Genomic DNA, 15,000 nt, shown 5'->3' with positions numbered 1-15,000 from the left:
CAATACTTTCACTTAATCCTATTTTATTCATAAGTGTTGTCATTTTTCCTCTCTTTACATAAATGATCGCTACTTAGCCCAGCTAAATGAGGTGAATATATTTCACTAAGGAGTAATAAGGTGGAAGGGCACTTAAAAGGATAATCGCTCTTAATCGAAGTAATTCAGCTCACTATACTCCATATGTAATGATCTACCGGATGGACAGATAGATAGATAGATAGATAGATAGATAGATAGATAGATAGATAGATAGATAGATAGATAGATAGATAGATAGATAGATAGATAGATAGATAGATAGATAGATAGATGTAAAAATGCATGTATGTTTGTTCATTGTGTTTTTCATATCAGTGAGATACTATCCTCATAAATGTATAAGTGTGTGTGTGTGTGTGTGTGTGTGTGTGTGTGCGTGCATGCGTGTGCGTATGTGTGTGCATGTGTGTGTGCATGTGTGTGTGTGTTTATATGTATGTATTTATATTTATATATATATAAGGAGGTGTAATTCTTTTAACGTGTTGTTTGATTTCCTTTTCAAAATTTCGAAACCAATAATCTATATGCAAGTTGAAAGTGAACAATAAAATATTTTCAATAACATTTTGTTCTAAATTGATGCTTAATTCGTTATCTTTTCGATGCCAAACTAACTACAAATTTACAAAAAAAAAATTGCATTATTTCCATAACAATTTTTGAGAAACTTAAAGATTTGTAGGGCAAACTTGAAATGATTGTATGTGTAATAATGCTTATTCTAGTTTGCGTCATACTGCATAGCACTTTAAGCAAGTGCCTTCACGAAAGTTGCTAGGCGAAAACTATGCGGAAGCTCATTGTATATTTTTTTATTTTTACATTACATTTTTCTAGCTTCCCCCGACAATCTGCTCCCAACTGGCCACCTCCTTCTCCGTTTTCCATTTCATAGCCATCATCATAATACAAAGTATTGGTACTGCTATGAGGAGGGAACTATGGTTTCCTTGTCGACTTCCTGGATAGCTTTTGGAACAGAGGAAGAGGCGATATCTTCCACAGTTGCGAGTGGTGGTGCCCTAAGACCAGCCTCCCTCGTGACCTGCTGTTACTGTTTATGCTGTCCCTTTTCTTAAACTCACTAAGTCTTCCACGTTTGAAACAGTTGTACTTTGCTCATTGCACAGCCAATCTTAATGCTCTTCCTCTCCACCCCAACTACAGGACATAATTCCGGAATCGTTTTGTCGTTTTCGGAAGTCATGTCCAAAGGGTCTCCACTTGCAAACATTTCGTTAACGCTCATTTCAGTGCTCACCAGCACCATATATCGTATTGCAATAGGGACAAAGGCGGGATCGTTAGCACATCGGGCGAAATGCTTAGCGGTATTTTGTCTGCCGCTACGTTCTGAGTTCAAATTCCGCTAAGGCCGACTTTGCCTTTCATCCTTTCGGGGTCGATAAATTAAGTACCAGTTGCGCACTGGGGTCGACATAATCGACTTAATCCGTTTGTCTGTCCTTGCTTGTCCCCTCTATGTTTAGCCCCTTGTGGGTAATAAAGAAATAGGTATTTTGTCTGCCGCTACGTTCTGAGTTCAAATTCCGCCGAGATCGACTTTGCCGTTCATCCTTTCGGGGTCGATTAAATAAGTACCAGTTGCGCACTGGGGTCGATATAATCGACTTAATCTGTTTGTCTGTCCTTGCTTGTCCCCTCTGTGTTTAGCCCCTTGTGGGTAATAAAGAAATAAATAGTGACAAAGAACCGATAATGGCTTTCACGATGACATATTTTTTTCCTCGTATTTTGAGAAATTAGCATGGGAGCAGTTATGTCACGCACCTGCTCAATTTAGCTCTTCATCCCGTCCTTTGTATTATCAGGATGTATAATTTATAGACGTCAAGCACAAACAAGTATGACTTGATAGCTGGTACCATGTTTTCGCTAAGTGTTTCATGTGCCGTTGTAGTTAAGAACAGATGTAGACACACTTTCGGCTCTCACGTTCCACTAAGTGGAACATCAAGGATATGACAGGGAGATGGGGGAGAAAACTGGATTTTCAAGTGAGAAGACTGGAACAAAGTGATGTAAAGTAACTTGCTCAAGAAAACCACGTGCTGTTCGGTCTAGGAATCAAACGCACGATCCTGAATCCAACATCTTGGCAGCTAGACCACGCGCATTCTCTCGCAATGTGTGTGTATGTTTCTGTGCGTATGCGTGTTTGTGTTAGTATATATGTAAGTGTGTGTGTGTGTGTGTGTGTGTGTGTGTGTGTGTGTGTGTGTGGAGAGAGAGAGTTCCATACTACTCGTTCCTCTCGACAGAGAAGATCTCGCCCCAGATATCGGCCAGAGCTAACGCCAATTTTTCTTTGAAGAGCCAACAATCCCCTGTAACTTTATACGTCCACTAAGTCATTTCCCTTATTTCCCGTAGTCTGTAGTGACTTCAGGCAAACGTGCACTTGTTTTTGTTATATAGTGTATCAAACAATTGTTCTCTCGGTTAGCTAGCCTATATCTGGAGTTTCTTAATAGGATCCAAGTAGATATTTCTCCCTTTATTATTGATATTAAGAATATCAGAATAATTTTCTTTTAGCAAGATGTGAATGAGATCTGAGTTGTTGCCGTGTTTCCAAATGTGTCGTTAGAATGTGGCCATGCTGGAGTACTGCCTTTAATTGAACAAATCAACCCCAGGACTTATTCTTTGTAAGCCTAGTATTTATTCTAGCAGGCCCTTTTACCGAACCGCTAAGTTACTGAGACGTAAACACACCAACATCGGTTGTCAAGCGATGGTGGGAGAACAAGCACACACACACACACACACACACATAAATATATACATCTATATATATATACGACGGGCTTCTTTCAATTTCCGTCTACCAAATCCAATCACCAAGCTATAGTAGAAGACACTTGCCCAAGGTGTCACGCAGTGGGACTGAACCCAGAACGACATGGTTGGGGAGAAGCTTCTTACCACACAGCCATGTCTGCGAATTATTCAGATTAGCATTTTCTATAGAAATACCGTTGTTTGTTTCTTTTAAAATGCTTGAGTTTTGCTGTAAAACTCATTTGAATTTTTTTTTTTTAACTTTGGTTCCTCGCCATATGTTCAATGATCTGTTCTTTTCACTTTTATATATTGTATTTAGCGATACGCCCTTTCTGGTTACGAATTCTTACTGTTCCTCTAATAAACAAATCCATATTTAAGACTATTCCAAACACGACAAGTTGCAGTAAAAAAGCTGTTTAGAACATACTTGTTGACAAGCTCAGGTTTTAAACTAGACGTGACAATATCCCGTCATTACCTGTTTACAAGATAATCAAAAGAAAAGGAAACATCTTCAGCTGGAGAAAATTCATATAATCCCAGAAAGACTGTGAGACCTCTGACAGCAGGCTGCTGTCCGCTCTCACAGAATCTATAGAGCAAACAAGACAGAGAGCTCTGAGAAGTAAAAGAACAACAACAAAAACAACAACAATAATAATAATAATAATAATAATAATAATAATAATAATAATAATAATAATAATAATAGTGATACTGAGATTTTCCAGTCAACAGAATGACCCAGGCTAAACGACCAGACATAATTATTAAAGACTGGGAAGAAAATACTTGTAGACTAATAGATGTAAGTGCCTCCTCTGATAAAAATAGATCTGTAAAGGAATTTGACAAATTAAGTGAATATAAGGAGCTGGAAATTGAAATACAAAAGATGTAGCATCTTAAAGCGAGAACTGTTCTTGTTATTGTAGGAGCACCTAGGTATGATAAAAAAAAAAGGAATGTCAGAAACATCTAGATAAGATCCCAGGAGAACCATGTCTCACAGAAATCCAAAAGATTTTGCTGACAAGTACTGACCACATCCTTAGAAAAACCCTATCAATTTAAATGTCTGTGTAATATTACATAAAGATATTTCGCTACTGTCCCTGCCACTTCTCCTCCCCAAGCTTTCAGTCAAACTGTAACATCTCTTCATTATTTACACTATTTACATTTGACGGATATTTGTCCTCATCTCGTTTGTTGCTAACGCAACGTTTCGGCAGATATACCCTCCAGACTTCATCAGGTATCTTGGAGTAAAATACCGTACGAATGAGAACCCATGTTCGAAATTCCCCAAGATACCTGATGAAGGCTGGATGGTATATCGGCCGAAACGTTGTGTTAACAACAGACAATATGAGGACAAATATCCACCAAATGTTAATAATGTAAATAATGTACATAATTCCTCATCTCTTGAATATAGAACTGTGTAACATCTCTTATCCTTCACTGGGTGTGTCTCGGCAAGTGATTGTAACAAAAATTCAAATTAAAAAATGATAATAATAATAATAACAACAACAACAATAATAATAATAATAATAATAATAATAATAATAATAATAATAATAATAATAATAATGGTTTCAAATTTTGCCATAAGAGCAGCAATTTGGAGGAAGGGGAAGAGTCGATTACATCGACCCATGTGTACAATTGGTACTTATTTTATCGACTCCGAAAAGATGAAAGGTAAAGTCGACTTCGGCGGAATTTGAACTCAAAACGTAGCGATGCGCTAACGACTCTGCCAGCTCGCCGCCTTAAGAAGAAGAAGAAGAAGAAGAAGAAGAGAAGAAGAAGAAGAAGAAGAAGAAAAGAAGAAGAAGAAGAAGAAGAAGAAGAAGAAGAAGATTTTTTTATCAGATCCCTAGGAAAACATCAATCTACGAGACACAAAAAATTGTGTTGACATCAACTACCCACCTTCTCAGGAAGTTTCTTTCCATCTAATATGTACGTGACTTATGTGTCTGGTTGAGACCCAGTCGGAAGATGAAATGAAAGGTAAATCAATCGGAAAATAGTGACAAAAATAATTTCAAATTTTGGCACAAAGCCAGCAATTGCTGGTGAACAGGTACTTATTTTATCGACTGTGAAAGGAAAAAAGAACAGAGTCGGCCCTGGCGGCATTTGAATTCAACATAAAAACGAGAGATATGCTGCTGAGCAATTACTTCCGCTGCGGTAATAATTTCGCCAGTTCGTCACCGTCACTGTGAATTTCTAACCGTTTCCCTCTTATATTCTTTGCTTTCAGTTTTTTCCTCCTTCTTTCTTCTGTCTCCCTTTTTTTCATTCTATCACATGACTTTGTAAATGAACAATCTGATGTGTTTATTTTAATGACCTACCAGTGTATAAGTGAATTTCTTTGCTCTAGGTGCTGGGAAGACACTCGGCAGGAAGTGTTATCATGTATACTATTTTGTCTTAATATAAAAGATAGGCTACAGTAAATATTCCGCGCAATACCACATAGTTGCTTGTCACTTCCTTGACCTTAACCAGTTGAGCATGTCCCTTAGTGGCTGACAATATGTGCATCTCTGATCACGAGCATCATAGTCATGTGTTGAGAAGAATTCTTTGGGGTTTGAATAATTCACCTCTGGAAACATGGGTGTTTAGTTCATCATCCTTAAACAAACCTTACTCAGGGACCTTTTGAGTGGGATGGGCTACTCAACCTGCAGAAAATTCTAACTGGGCTCCACCTGCAAGGTCATGGACTGTTTATCTTGATATGAGATTACCATGTTGCTCACATATGGTTGTGATGCAGGTGCCTGGTGTACCCTTATCAAACGGGCAATCACAAAAGGTATACTGGGCTTCGTACATTTGTACCTCTATATCGCTTTCATGGCATGCGTTGCTCTCTCACTCAATAATAATAATATTTTAATAGTTGCAGGAACGCCACATATAAAATACATTTAACGCAATCAATTACAAACAGACATGTTGGGGTGTACATACACAGAAGAGGAACAAAACACCAAATGCTTGTAACGATCTAAAAGTAAAATATATATACAATATATATTATATATTATATCCATACATACACACTCACACAAACACGCACACATACATACATGCATGTATACATACATACATATTTGTGTATATATATATATATATATATATATATATATATATATATATATATATAAGCGTCGAGCTTACGATCGTGAGGTTGTGAGCTCGAATCCCGGACCGGGCTGCGTGTTGTGTTCTTGAGCAAAGCACTTTATTTCACGTTGCTCCAGTTCACTCAGCTGTAGAAATGAGTTGCGACGTCACTGGTGCCAAGCTGTATCGGCCTTTGCCTTTCCCTTGGATAACACTGGTGGCGTGGAGAGGGGAGGCTGGTATGCATGGGCGACTGCTGGTCTTCCATAAACAACCTTGCCCGGACTTGTGTCTAGGAGGGTAACTTTCTAGGTGCAATCCCATGGTCATTCATGACCGAAGGGGGTCTTTACCCTTTATATATATATATATATATTACTATAAGAAAACGGAGAAAAAATATTGTCGATACATATTTTATTTGTATCACAATAAGAACATTGCAAATAGTTTAACACAAATAAAATTCAAATGAACATAGATTAACATAAAATAAGCATAGAAAGTGCCTACACATGTTTCAATCTGGTTACTATGTAAACAGAGCTTCGGAGGGTTCGAACCATGTTAAGAGTTTTAGATGTAAAAAATAACAACCAAGTGACCACTCGTGCGAAAGGCTAATGCTTATGCATTTTTTTCCCAGGAATTCAAGTTGGTGGTAAAAATCTTACTAGATAAGATAGATAAGGACTACATATTCATATGTTAAGTATCTACATAATGTAAACATTAGATTGCTAAAAAAAAAGTAAGAGGGGATGCTAAGGGTGTAACATGGGAAGGTATTACCTAATCAAAACTTTCTAGAAAGCTATTGTGGATTTGAAAAATAGGCGGTTATGTGTCTTGAGGGACATGTAATCATTACCCGAATTACATAATGTCCCTCACAACCCCTTACCGTCTATATATTCTCGTAAATGATAATTTTATGCTTATTTTATGTTAATGTGTATTCAATTAAATTTTATTTGTATTAAACTATTTGTTTTGTTCTTATTGTGATACAAAATAAAATAATCATCCACAATATTTTTTCTCCGTTTTCTTATAGTAATAAGTGTATATTAGACTGTTTATCCCTGTATATTGAGATAATTCTCCCAATATATCATTGATAACGCCAGTTGATCTCTGGATTTTACAATCCCTAAGGAAGACACTATATCCAGAAACTGACTATATATATATATATTGGCGCAAGAGTGGCTGTATGGTAAGTAGCTTGCTTCCGGCTTCCGGGCAAGTGTCTTCTACAATAGCCTAAGGCCAACCAAAGCCTTGTGAATGAATTTGGTAGACAGAAACTGAAAGAAGCCGGTCGTATATGTGAGAGTGTGTGTGTTTGTCCCCCCACTGATGGTGATGTGTTTACGTCCCCGTAACTTAGCGGTTCGACAAAAGAGACCGATGAATAAGTACTAGGCTTACAAAGAATGACCCCAGTACTCATTCTTATATATATATATGTATATATATATATATATATAATATATATATAATATATATATATATAAAGAGACCGATGGAATAAGTACTAGGCTTACAAAGAATGACCCCAGTACTCATTCTTATATATATATGTGTATATATATTATATATATATATATATAATTATATATATATATATATATATATATATATATACATATATATATAAGAATGAGTACTGGGGTCATTCTTTGTAAGCCTAGTACTTATTCCATCGGTCTCTTTTGTCGAACCGCTAAGTTTCCATATATATATATATATATTATATATATATATATATATATAATATATATATATACTATATATATAATATATATTATATATATATATATATATATATATATATATATAATATATATATATAATATATATGGAAAATAGTAAAAAGTGAAAAAACTACATAAGGCTTGTTTTAAAAGGTTAAAAAATATATATTTGAGTCAATATGTCTGAAGAATGTTATAAATTTTTCATACAATGACATAATTTAGAAGAAATAACCGGTTTCGCGTTCAGCTTTTCAAATTTCTTAAATCGTTATGTTTACATTGAGCGGAGATCAGGTAATAAGTGATTTCTTCCGGTGTAAGGGAGATAATCGCTTAAAATTATTTGCCTTTCTTTTGGACTAAGTTTCTCTGTATAAGTATGATGGAATGTTTGGGCTTGTATTTTTCAATGAAGAATGTTTCCTTGTTTAGTCTAATTTGTGTTGGTGTTCCGATGGCACATTGGTAGAATGGAAAGATTAGAAATTGTGGTAGTAGTTGCTTTGCGCATTTCTCAATGTGCTCACTAAAGGGTATCATTCTGTATTCTGGGAATGCAATCTGTTGTCGATGCAGTGTGCATCTACTTCTGAGTGATAGTTCCGTGGACCCCACGTAGTTATGGTGCAGCCCGAGCATTTTATGACATAAATTATGTTTTCAGAGGCACAAGTAAAATTAGATTTGATCTTGAATTTCTGTCCCTCTTTGAAGAGGAATTCTGATCCTTCTAGCAGGTTTGGACATGTTGCACAGTTCGGTCTACCACATTTTTTTTTACTTTTGCATCCGTAATTTCAGAAAACAATTTTGCCTTTGTGAGAATCTTTTTAAGTGATTTAGGTTGTTTGTAGCTTTTAATGATTTGGTGTATGTTTAGAATTTCCTTTAATTTGGGGTCCTTATGAAGTATTGGTAAATTCTGGGTGATGATGGTGAAGGCTTCTTTGTTTCTGGGGTTGTATGTAGATATGTAAGGTAGTATTTTCGGGGAAGGTGTGTTGTTGTGTTGAACTTTTCTTAAAGTTTCTATGTTGATTTCTGTTGCACGTCTATGAGTTGATTTCTATGAGTTGAGCTGGGTAATGTCTGTCAATTAGGGTGTTTTTGAGTTCTTGCAGTCTAAAGTTCCTGGTATTTTGTTCTGACACTATTGCGCATATCCTTCTTGCAAGGTTGAAGATGTTTGTTTTATTGTGTCTTGGGTGGCATGAATTAAAAAGAAGGTATTGTTTGGCGTCTGTGGCTTTGTAAAAAATGTCTGTTTCTATTTTAAGGTTAATTTTTTTAATTAGTATATCCAAGAATGGGAACTCCTTTTGGTTGTATTCCATTGTGAACTGTATATTTGGGTTTATGCTGTTCAATAGGTTTTTAATTTTAGGAGTTTATCTGTGTTTCCATTCCAGAGTATAAAACAATCGTCCAGGAATCGTTTCCAATTCTCTTTTATGTATTGAGAGAGGGGGTTTCCAAAGCTTGATAAAGATTCCTGGTAAATGATTATTTCCAGGTAGCCCATTGTTAGGTTCGCAATGACTGGTGCTGCCCTTGTACCCATAGCAATTCCGGATTTTTGACGGTAAAATGTATTGTCAAACATGAAGTGGTTATTATGTAGAATGAATTCAACTGATTTAGTAATGAATACTTTACTGATCCTTTTTGGTATTTCTTCCGGAAATTGGTCCAGCCAGAACTGTATTGCCTCTAGTCCATAATTATGAGGTATACTGGTATATAAGTTAACTACATCAAATGAAACCATGATTGTTTCTTCCTTGGCTTTTTTTGGAAGGTGGTTTAACATATCTAAGTCATCTCTGAAAAACATTTATAACATTCTGCAGACATATTGACTCAAATATATATTTTTTAACCTTTTAAAACCTTTTTCACTTTTTACTATTTTCTATATATTCAACCACGTGCTTTCACAAACCAACTTTCTCATCTCTCTCTCTCTCTCTCTCTCTATATATATATATATATATATATATATAATATATATATATATATACTCGTATGTTTATACCAAATAGGAATCGCCACCGGAGAAGACTCCGACAACTTCCACACTGAGTATATACTCTCCCCAAATTGCGCTGCATCTGATAAGGCTCTGAAAATAGTTTTAAAAATGATACTCTGCCACAAAGTAGAAGTAGATTTTGAAGCTAGAAGAAATTCTGGTTGTTTTTCCTGTAAAAAATAGGAAAGGAATCTCATTGCAAAAATATAATACTTAGCTTAAGTTTCGTTATCAATGATGTGATGTTACGGCATAAGGAAACAGTGCTAGAGTGACTAAAAATCACAACCAGGAAATCTTGTATATCGTTCTCAGACCTCTACGTTCTTTCCATGTCTTGCAAATACTAATAAATTAGTTATCGATTTTATTTTGTGATTGTCTTCTATCAAAAGCAAAATGCAAGTTACGTTAGTATTGTCAAATTGGTAATCTTTTATTATTTTTATTTCATAGCGCACTTCCCCCAGAATGTTGTTATAAAAATATTCAACTTATTTATTTCAATATTTAAATTCACATACTCGGACATAGTTTCCTGCAAATTTCCTTATTCTACATTAGCTTTCTTTGGTTTATTGATTCAACAAAAAGATTGTGTTCAGTTCTGCTTGGACACCGTCAGCGAAGCACGCTCAGTGTCACTGAAAGATAAGATGTGCATCAAAAACTTATTATTAGCTGTCGTGTGAAAACTAATAATTCTTGTTAATGCAACCAGTATTTTGGCACATTTTTTTTTCATTTCTTTTTATTACAATGAACGTTACCCATTTCCATCAGAATAGATAGAAACAATAAAAATATCCCATGAATTCGTATGGGGAAAAAAATTATACACACACACACTATATATACATATATATAATATATATATATATATATATATATATATATATATATATATTATATATATATTATATATATTATATATATATTATATATATTATATATATATTATATATATATATATATATTATTATATATATATAATATATTATATATATATTATATATATATTATATATATATATATTATATATATATTATATATATATAGATATATATATATATATATATATATATATATATATTATATATAATATATATATATATATATATATATATATATATATATATATATATATATATATATTTTTGTGTGTGTGTATCTGAGTGTTTTCTCTTCTTTAAAAACCTGATTGCATTAGTGCTTCAAGATGCGGAGAACGTATTGATTTCGAATAACCTCTAGAAGAACAAAATAATAAGCACGAAATATTATAATATGCATCTGAAGTAGTTGCCTAGGGAACTAAGAAAAATGCTATTGTTTTGCCAAGACAAATCTGATTGCCTTCACTCTATACTGTTTATCTGAGAGGAGTTGATTGAAGCCCCAATGCTATTGAACGGATTTTTGTCTTCTCCATTACGCTTCTTCTTACACATCGTCTTTATCTTTCTTTATCTCCCAATTGTACTTCTTCTATCTCATCTTCTTCTTCTTCTTCTTCGTCTTCTTCATCTTCTTGTTTTTCATCTCTTCGTCCTTTTCTTCTTTTTACTGTTCCTCTTCATGCTTCTTTCGCTTCTCCGTTTTCTTCTTCCATTTTTTCTACTTCCTGCTTTTCATTCTTTTGCGTCTCCAGTCTTCATTTTCTTCGTCTTTATTCTTCTTTCCTTCTTTTCCCCTTTAGTATTCTTCTAGCTCTTCTTCATCGTTTTCCTGGTTGTCTTCTTCCTTCTCTTCCTTTTCTTTTTCAGCATCTAACTTGTCTAATTGCTTTTCATTTTCCTTCGTCTTTTTTCTTCTTTCTTTCTCGTCTTCCTATTTTAGTTATTCTTCTTTTCTACTTCTTCCTTTTCTTCTTCTTCTTCCATGCAGCTTTTAACATTTCTCATTTTCTTGCTTTTTTTTCTTTATCGTCTTCTTTTTCTCCTTTTCCTTCCATTTTATTTCTATCATCTTCAACATCCCTTACCAAATATATTAAACAAAGCTTTAGCAAGCGTTCATTATGTAACTGAAGATGCCTCTGTTTCTGTTTTAATGAATTTTCAACGTTGAAAATTACAAAAGAAATATTTCTTTTGGTATAATTAAGTGGACTTTTAAACGTGTTTTTAATAAGTAACGGATATACTTGTCTGAAATTCTAAGGGAAATAAAACTTTACAAGTGGAGAAAAAAGCAGTAGAGAAAATAAAAGAGAAAACGATTTGCGGGTAGAAAGAGAAATGAAAGGAACAGTGAGAGAAAATAAAGCAGTAGGTTGAAAATAATGAAATAACAAAAGCGAATTGTTTTCCCTTAAAACATCAGATAATTACAAAAATAAAAGGCTTCTAAAAGTGTTAGAAAGTAACATCAAAGAGCTGATTCGCTTTTGCCCTGAAATTACAAATTCTAGTGGGCTTTCTGAAAAAAGATATAGTTATAAAAATAATCGTTATTTTATCTTTTAAGGGATACATTGGCTTGTTTGCAGAGTTTTGTTGTTTTCTTTTAATTACATTTTGAAAGTTATTTTTATATATAGTACTTTTTTGCCCTTTCTTTGAACATTTTTGAATTCAAATTTCAAGAAGATAACACACATATACACACACGTACATATTTACACATGTGCATGTCTATCTGTGTATATATGTGTATGTGTGTGTGTTTGCATGTGTGCATGTGCGTGTGTGTATACACACGCACACACATATATATATATATATACATATATATGCGAGTGAGTCCACTCACGAAGCTCCCTTTCAACGTTATTTTTGTCGGATATTTTTGTAGTTATCACATAAAAATCACTTTTTTTTAGGAATATAGCATCGCTCTTGATAGAGCCTCCCTACGCTATTCTCTCAATATAGAAAGCTGCTACATATATATATATTTGGAAGCCGAAGTGAGAGTGAAGAATTTCACAACCATCCGCGCGGATCGTATCGGCAGGAGGAAGGGTGGAACTGCCATTTTCCTGCATGATTCATTTACGGCAGATGGAAATAGTATATTCTCCAATGGCTACTGTGAATCAGTCACCGTGCACAACAAAGCCAATGACCTGACAGTAATTGGGCTCTATAGGCCGCCCCAAACACCCCCATACTGTGCTTTAAAGAATGCCTCAACAGCATTAAGTGCTTTTATTCAACAGTGCCATTCTAGCAACATACTCATGATGGGAGACTTCAATCTACCCTGTGTTGACTGGACTACAAACTGTTTGAAACCAAGCACTCCCGCCTCAACCGCTGACAAAGAACAGCAGAGTCACTTTTCGACTTTACGAATGAGTTTTTTCTTGTCCCAACTTGTCCTTGCACAACAAGACATCAGAACATTTTGGACCTAGTGTTTAGTAACCACACTAACACTATACATAACGTTACAGTGGAAAAACCCTTCTTTCAGACCATGACATGGTTCTCTGTAACATGAAATTCCACCAGCCGAAAGCTAATCCTAGTGACCTTCCTCCAGCCCACCCATTTGACAACATGGATCTCCATAAAGCCAACTGGGATGCAATCAGGAACGAGCTATCAAATGTTGACTGGTCCTTTACACATACACACATCTCCACCAACCATAAACATCTTGGCAGATCTTTGTAGACACCGTCACAGACATATGTGCAAAACACTCCCCACCAAGACCTGTGAACAAAAGTGCAGAATCCCCCCAAAACAAAAACCATTATCAGAAAAATAAAAAGAACAAACAAAAAAATTAACAAACTAAAGTACTGCCAACAGCAACACACACATCGACGGCTATCGCACTGCTTGAATCCAAAAAATATAACCTCCACAATGCATGAAGACCCTCATCAATAACCTAAGATCAGCTGAGAAGTGGCCATTGAAAAAATCAAACTCAACCCCAAAGTGTTCTTTTCATTTGCGAGGAAACGCAGGTCACTGTCTCCACTGTAGGCCCTCTAATTGACGAAACTGGCACTCTCCAAGATAATGCCAAATCCATGGCCGAGATACTGCAGAAACAATACTGCTCTGTTTTCAGCAATCCTGATATGGCCGATCTGGGCTGTATCAGTGATGTCAACCCCCAACACACTATATCGGACATAACGTTTAGTGCCCCTGATGTCTTAGCGGCGATAAACGAAATAAAACACAATTCAGCAGTAGGCCCCGATAGGTTCCCTGCTTGTGTCCTGAAGGTGTGTCGACACCAACTTGCATCTCCCCTTGCTAATCTGTGGAGAAACTCACTGGATGCTGGCTATATTCAAAAAAACCTTCTGTCCCAGTCTGTTGTCCCAGTTTTCAAAAAGGGAAACAAGTCCCTTGCAGTGAATTACCGTCCGATCTCACTCACCTCTCATATCATCAAGGTATTTGAGAGGGTGGTGAGATCTCGAATAACCCAATTTCTGGAAAGCAACAGACGGCTGATCTCCAACCAACATGGGTTCCGTAATGGAAGGGACTGCCTAGCGCAGCTCCTGCATCACTTTGAGGACATTTTGAGAGCTTGGGAGAGGGCTCCAACACCGATGGTCATCTACCTTGATTTCAGTAAGGCCTTCGACAGGGTCGATCACAAGATCCTATTGAAAAAACTATCCAACATTGGTGTCTCTGAAAAGTTACTGAAATGGGTTAAGTGTTTCCTGACAGACAGATCTCAACATGTTGTAGTTGAAGGGGTAAAATCAAGCCCAGCCAAAGTCAGTAGTGGCGTTCCGCAAGGCACTGTGCTGGGCCCACTTCTTTTCATCATTTACATTAATGACATTAATGACATCATCAAGCACAGCAACATAAAAATCTTTGCAGATGACTCCAAGCTACAGAAGGTCATAAATGAGGCGAGTGACCGGACATGCCTTCAGTCAGATCTACTGGCTGTTATCCAATGGGCAGAAAAAAAACAATATGCTGCTGAACGAGGATAAATTTGAGCTAATCCACTTGGAAAAGAGGATGCCCTGAAACTCCCATACTCCCTTCCTTCAGGTGAAACTCTCGCGGCGTCCAACAACATCAGAGACTTGGGAGTAATTGTGGACAACAACGTAAGCTGGGCCACTCATATAAACACCAAAGTTGACATGGCCCGCAGAATGTGTTCCTGGATTCTCAGAACTTTCCAGTCGAGAGATATCCACACCATTATCCTTCTCTTCTCCACTTTTGCCCGACCCCACCTTGAATA

The sequence above is a fragment of the Octopus sinensis genome, linkage group LG1 (genome assembly GCF_006345805.1).
Source record: "Octopus sinensis linkage group LG1, ASM634580v1, whole genome shotgun sequence".
Taxonomy (NCBI): domain Eukaryota; kingdom Metazoa; phylum Mollusca; class Cephalopoda; order Octopoda; family Octopodidae; genus Octopus; species Octopus sinensis.
The sequence above is the reverse complement of the archived record's forward strand: the minus strand, read 5'-3'. Positions refer to the sequence as shown.